General features: G+C 28.5%; 1 long non-coding RNA gene across 2 annotated transcripts; it reads left to right on the top strand.

Moving 5' to 3' along the window:
• The first annotated feature begins 508 nt into the window (after positions 1-508).
• LOC122269554 (uncharacterized) lies at positions 509-6,731 on the top strand. 2 transcript variants are annotated; one of them, XR_006225261.3, is made up of 2 exons: positions 509-915; positions 3,346-6,731. It is a non-coding gene; the product is annotated as an uncharacterized LOC122269554 (long non-coding RNA). The 2 variants fall into 2 exon arrangements; XR_011636961.2 differs by having other exon boundaries at positions 509-826.
• Positions 6,732-7,435: the final 704 nt, after the last annotated feature.

The following is a 7,435-nucleotide window of genomic DNA, read 5'->3' on the forward strand; positions in this document are numbered from 1 at the left end:
TGTTTGTAAACAAAATGGAATATCACCAGGGAAGGGACCCCATAACATGAGTGACCTCACAAAGGGATATGGCACAATTGTTTTAAGGGGGAGTTGCTTGTCTTGTCCAATACTATATGTTGAGATAACCTTATGATAAAATCTGTTCTGAAAAAAAGCAGGAATGTTATTAATTTTGTGTATATTGGTTTCACACAAAAGCTGATTGTACATTTTTAAGTTAAATTTTAAATAAACTTCTTGTTGTTTACAAGTCAAAGTATAGTCTTTATTTAATCGTAGTACAGCTACACTAAGGGAATAAGTTTCTCTAATTCCAACAGGGACAACTGCAATCCCCTAAGTACTATTTCTTGATCCTTCATCTTATAATAAATTAAAAAGAAAAAGGTGGTTAACAATTATACCATTTCTGTTTCCCTCCTCTTCTGTGATATACTTTTTTCTCAATTTCTAGAATGCCTGGTTTTTTGCCAAAAATTGGCAATCATTTAGGCCCAATTATTTATATATGAATTTGTTTTCGATAATTTTTTTTTATGCTTCCAAATTATTGAAGATTTTTAAGTTTGTTACTGTTATTTCTACTCTTTATTAAATTATTTTGTGTTATAAAACATTTAGCAAAAATTTTAATGCATATTTCCTATATATTTATAGACCTACCTTTATGCAAGCTGATTGACAATTATCTTTGCTGTTCAATATGCAGTTTTAAAGACCGGTACAAAAGCAGATTCATTCGCCATGTGCGCATCCACACTGGAGAAAAGCCATTTGTTTGCCATATTTGCCAACGAGCATTTAATCGAGAAGAAACACTGAGGTATCATGTAATGACTATACACGTGAAAGAAGGGCCTTTTGCATGATATATGCAACTACAAAGTGATCAAAGTGTTGCTAACTTTTCATGTGAATACTGTAATGTTGATTCTATATGGTTTTTAACACTTTACCAATGAAATGAATTGCCCCTGAATATAAGTAGCCACTGTACTTTATTTAACAGCTACTAACATTGCCAAATGAATAGATCTCACTGATCAGTTGGCGAAGTGTTAATTATGTTAAAAAAGTATTTTAGTTTTATATTTCTTATTTTATCGCGTGATACATTTTCCATTTTTATTCCTACTTTTAAAAAAATTAGTTATTGGTGATAAAAGAAAAGGTTACTCTTAGATAATTTTATATCAAGTATATTTTCATAAGTAACTATTATTAATTTAATCTATAGTTTAAGGGTGTATTGTGAGAAATATATTTTAATAGAACAGCAAAAACAAACCGGGAAAACTTTGAAATAAAGCGTACACAATTTGGCAAAATACAAAGTTTGTGCAAAATTGGTCAAATAGTTCCTGAAAAATTGAATTTTAAAGAAAACGCATTTTAAAATTAAATTTCTTAAGAACTATTCTACTGATTTCACTCAAATTTTGCATTTTACCATGTAAAATTTAATTTTTTAATATGACGTAAAAAATTTTATACCTTACAATTTGAAAATTCTACGATGCTTTTTAAATAAAATAATAAATATTTATTAATAGTTATATTTTGCATTGAATTGTCTTTGAATAAAAAATTTGTATATTTGTGTGCAAAATTTTTTAAATCCACTTAAAAAGTTCTTAAAATATCGCGGAATACACAAAAAATCAAATTAACATTAAGGGGGCCAAACTTTGAACTGCTCTCCTGAACAAACTATGGAGACTGTATTTCCCAGATTGCGGCAACACCCGGTATTTTGGGGGTCAAAAATTTGAATCCATCAATAAAAAAGTAGGTTTATTTAGAAAAAGTAGGTTTTTGTGTCTAAATTCGTAACTTAAAATATCCTCTGCACTGAAATGATTAGCATATTCGAGGTCATCTTCTTGAACCATTAGGATTGAGTCCCAGAACTTGAAGATCCAATCATTAGATCAAAAGTTATTCATACTAGTCTGTTTTTTATTTTACGCAGCGTACATGAAAGTATAATATTTTTCAAAAAATAAATTTTTCTTGTAATAATTGTTTTTTAAAATAATTATTTTTAAGTTTAAAGGAAAGTATAAGTGTTTTGCAAGATATTTTTTGTATAAAAGGACATAATTAAAAAATCAATAATAAAATTTTGCTATCAAATTAAAAATCAGGGATATTAGATATCAGTCAGGAGAAGTCAAGAAATTTTTCTTCTGAGTCACTTAGCTCTAAAAAATTACTGCTCATAGATTTTATATTGGCTTGCAGTTGTTTTGCACAATTCTTTATAAGCAATGTTCAAGCTGTTTTTAGACTTTTATACTTTCAAATTTCACTTCTTGTGTTAAAAATATATATACCAAGTAAGTGTTTGTGTTGCTTAGAGCCGTTACCTGTAGTGTTTTTTCTTCTGATAAACCTGTTTTCTTGGTAATGCAATGAGAAAAGTATGTATTGAGAGGAAATTTCAGCATCAACTTACCAAAGTTTAAAACGCTTGCTTGGTTAAAAAGAAAAAAATGTTTTCTAAATTTACCAACTTGGTACATAAGTAAAAGTTAATCTGTGATCTGTAAATAGTGTGTTAAAATGATAATCCTTATTCACAAATAAAATTTTTTATTAGTATGTATAATAATTCAAAACTATTTTAAATATATTTATAATGATCCTTTTCACTGTGATTTACTGATGATGTTCAATTTTATATGTATGAGAGCTTGCTTAATACAATATTGTATTGATTTCTCAGTAAAATGAGGTTATCTTTTATGGTTAACTGTTGCTATTTTGCTGTTTAATGTTTTTATTATTGTACTTATTTGTAATTGTTATGGATTAAGCAAGAATACAAGATAGACAAAGATTTAGCAAATTGAAGTAGGGATTACCTATGCCATTAGTTAAAGTCAAAGAATCTTCAAGGCTTTCATCTTGAACTTACTAAAAATCAATAGCCTATCCTAGTCAGTTGAAGTCTGAAGTTATATTTTACATGCCTATAGTATATTAGATAATTCATAAATAACCTTTTTTCGGTAGTGCATGAGAGTTTCTTAATATATCAGAATTCTCTACTTTGATGTTTTTTTAAAGCTAAGGATTATGTATGTGTTGCACAAATATTTTTTTAAGGTTGGCCCATTGCCTGCATAAAAATGTGCTTTGTAAATATTGACATTCAGCTTTAACCAATTAGGGTTGGCAATCCTTATTGAACTGGACAAACATATGTTTATCATTCAATATTACTTTAATCTATAACCTATATACTCAGTTTTATTGCTTTTATTTTAAGAAGTAACATAATTCCATACCACTATAGCTATCAAAACAAAACAGTAATTCCCATTTTTCTTTCAACAGATGTTGCTTTTGGATACAAATCATCCTGGATTCCTGGAATATTTTGTTGTTCAATGTGTTCTTATAAAACTCCAAACAAATGGAAATTTAAACGACACCTGCAGCATCATAGAAATAGATAATGTTATCACTATTTTGTCAAAAATATTTAAGCATTATTTAAAAATATTTCCATGCTTATCTCTTTATGTAAAATCATTGAATAAATTGTGTTTATTAATGGCACAAGATGTAAAGTTGCCTCCTCAGCATAACATTTTATAACTGAAATAAGCAATAAAATGTCATATTATGTATTATTTTTCAGCTTACTTATATCATTTACAATGTGTTAATAACATAAAACTTATATTTATTGATTTATGCTTTTTATAAGAATTTAATTTTTTGAACAGTTTCTTCTGCATGATTGCTTTAGGTAGTTTAAACTTACTCTAACTCAATGGTTCTCTAGCCTTAAATATAAAAATGTACTTTCTTGGAATAAACATACCTTTTTCTGACCGATTGAGATTTTTGATCCCCCAAATTAAGGGGTTGGGCTGCCCACAATCTGGAAAGTATAGTCCCAGTAATTTGGTCAGAAAAGTAGTTGCAATTTTGAACCCCTTCACACGTTGCCACGAATGACAGCTATAGCTGGCTGATCTTTGGCAGTATGAAGGCAAACAATATCTACAGCCGTCCTGCCCATTTTAATTATTAAAAAAGGAACATCATTAGTACAAAGTGTTTTAATGCTTTTATCTGTTATTTATTCGGTAATGCATTGAGAAAAAAACTAGTTTTTTTTGTGATTTTTCGTGTTTTAACAATTCAGAATATTTTTGACATTAAGGGCTGTAACAGTCATGCATACCAAAAATTTCGTATAGTTTTATTTCACTCAATTGAATAGTGTGTTTTTGTGAGGATGAAATATTTATTCTGTAAATATTTTTTCGTGAGTTAAGTAAACACAGGTGAATTACTCCCTTCAAAATTTTATAAATGAAAAGATAATTTTAGCATACAGAATATTTCTATAGGTATCAGTGTATGTAAATTAATAATAATATGATGTAAAAAATGCTAAAAATTCATAAATATTTAGGTTTGTGTTTAATCGCTCTTCAGTGTATAACATTTATGTATTCTAAATATTTCATCTAGGCAACCAAAACAAATAAATTCAGTACAATTCATATCCCCAAGCTCTACCCGACAACATGTCTTGGAAAAAATCCCTCAACTCATTGATTTTCAGCGTAAAACTTATTTTTTAGGTTGCAGACAATGTTCAGCTAACAAAATTAGAAAAGAGACGTTATATAGATGTAAAACTTGTCTGCAAAAACCACCATTGTGTCTAGAATGCTTTGAATCCTTTCATTTACAGTAGAGCTGATTCCTTGAAAATGCTTTTTTCTTGTATGCTTATAATTTGTTTTTTCAGATGAATTTTTTTTAATTTTAATTATCTTGTGAGCAAATTAATTTGCAAATGATAACTTTGTTTGAATCTGATTTGCTTGTTATTAAGCTTAAGCATTTTTACTCTCTTTCATTCGTAGGAACCATTTTTGAATTAGTAATGACGTTCTGTTTATTTATTTTGAAAACTAATAATGGATGCTTTATATCTTTGCAGATTTTCCGTTGGGACACAAGTTTTATCACTGTTCCTTATGTTCATATAAAACTCCTGATAAAAGCAAATTTAGTCGACATTTTCGTGTTCACAGTGGAGAAAGGCCTTTTATTTGTGGTGTATGCCGAAAACCTTTCAGTCAAAAATCTAACATGAAAATTCATATGTTTACAATGCATAAAATATGCCTTTAACTTTGAAAAAACTATTTTTTAATACAATTTAATCTAGGGAGCCAGACTGTTAGGATTTCAGAAATTTCCTGATTTTAGATATCTTACATAAACAAATAGATAAATTGAAAATAAGAGCCCAAATTTTTAACAAAAACATGTATATTTACATATATTTGATCAATTCCACTGTAAAGCCACATATTTTTTTTTTATCCTAGTGGTAGTTCTACGAACTCTTGAAGATTAATATTCTTAAGATTTTGAAGTTTATATATTATGTTTCAATATTATGACTTGCAAATTTTATTTTTAACTTTTAAGTAATTTTATTACGATTGCTCGAACTGTATGATTGAACTGTTAATTCACAGGCTAAAGTAAAACTAAGCTCAGTGATGCGACAGCCCATATAGGGCCAAGGCCTAGTGTGCTCATCTCAGTTTTCTCAGCTCTCAGGGGTGCAGGAGCAGATGCTCCAGTTAGGTGGTTAGCCGAACGCGAAACAACCAGTGTTTAGTTCCCAAGCATGCTTGGTACTCATTTATCGACACACTGAAGGGATGAAAGGCTAAGTCAACCATGCCCGGCTTGAGCATCGAACTGCAACCCAGGACCTGTGGCAGGTGAGTGTGAAGAGCTACCACTAATTCACAGTCTAGTTTATCACTTTTTGACAGTTTTTTGGACCAAATGATTTTTACAGGGTTGCCATTGGCGATTTAAAATGCGAAAAGTGGTAACTAATTAAAATCTAACTTTTTTAAATGATATTAAAATTAGCAACTTTTTCAAGCATATTTTTTTCAGTTTACTATTAGAAGTGAATGCAAAGAGTGTTTTTGGTTTAAATATGAATAACTTTGAATGTTAGTCATAGTGGTAGTTATGATTGAATAATAGGAAAGATAATAAACAAAAATGAATTAAATTTCTTCTACTTTTTAGTCACTGTTGGTATCTCTGTTTTAAAAATGCCTTTATTTTCAACTGGATGTTCCCAACAAGCAAAGTAAGAATGCTGCTTTTAAATGATCGTTTTCTGGCTTGATCGGTTTCGTTGTTTACTCGAATGTTTGTTTTTTTATTTTTTATTATTTTTTAGTCATTGTAACAGGACGTGTGAATTTGGAAATTCACATTATAGTAATTATAAATTAATTTAGCATTACCTTTAAAGCAATTCCATCGTAAATTCATGTAATTTTGTCTTCCATTTTTTTACAGTAATTTTGCAGATTTTAATACAGTAACTAACTGTTATAGATTAAAAAAATTATAGCAGTACTGTGTTGAAAAATACATAAATCAATTCAAGCATGGCTACATATAATACTGGATCTTAAAAGTCAAACAAATGTATTTATAATTAATATGACAAGCATTTGTACGTTTTATGACACACTAAAAGATATAGAAAATCTGTAATTGACCCGACAGTATTACTGCCTTAAAGATATTGAACAAATTTGTACAACAATAATGATATGAATATACAATGTAAAATTTTCCATTTTGCAAAATTCATTTTGGATGCTGTATATATCATGGAGATAATAAAATACTCTTATTTTTGTACAAAAGCAATCAGTCTTGTCTTTTATTTATTTGGTAAATCTACATGAATTTAGATCATCAATATGATTTAAGTCATCAAATCAAAATATATTTAAATCGTTCTGATCACCATAATTAAAATTGTTTGTTTTGTTCAATTGTAAACTTTATAAGACTAATGAGGTTATTGTTCTTATTGTAGGGAGGTTACCATGAGAAGGGGGGGCACACTTTTTCTTTGCAGAAAACTGATCGTTTATTTTAAGTTGTATGAATATATGTATTTTTTATGCATGTATATTTATATATAAATATCGATATAGAACTTTATAAAGAATGAACAGTCTCCAAAAAACAAAAAGCGTGTCCCCCCTCACGCTATGCCAATAGTTCTTATCCAGGATAGTGATAACTAACCTGGCTTACTTTTTGTGCAAAATAACTTTTCTTTATTAAAATTAACTGTGTGAGTTCTAATTCTATTTTATTCAGTTTTTATTACTTTATATTTCAATATAAATTAATTACATATCCGTATTTAGTCGCTTTCTAGTTGTTTGTAAAGACAGCCATAAGAGAATTGCCTTGATTTAAAGCTTTTTGTTATCTAACATAGGCAAATTTTAAAACTTTTTACTAAAAACAATTAATAAAATTCAACTCATATTGTCAACAAGTATTTTCTTTAAATTGCTACAATTTTAATTATTCTTGCTTTTGTATCTGTAAC

The sequence above is a fragment of the Parasteatoda tepidariorum genome, chromosome 4 (genome assembly GCF_982258835.1).
Source record: "Parasteatoda tepidariorum strain Cologne lab strain chromosome 4, Ptep-v5.0, whole genome shotgun sequence".
Taxonomy (NCBI): Eukaryota; Metazoa; Arthropoda; class Arachnida; order Araneae; family Theridiidae; genus Parasteatoda; species Parasteatoda tepidariorum.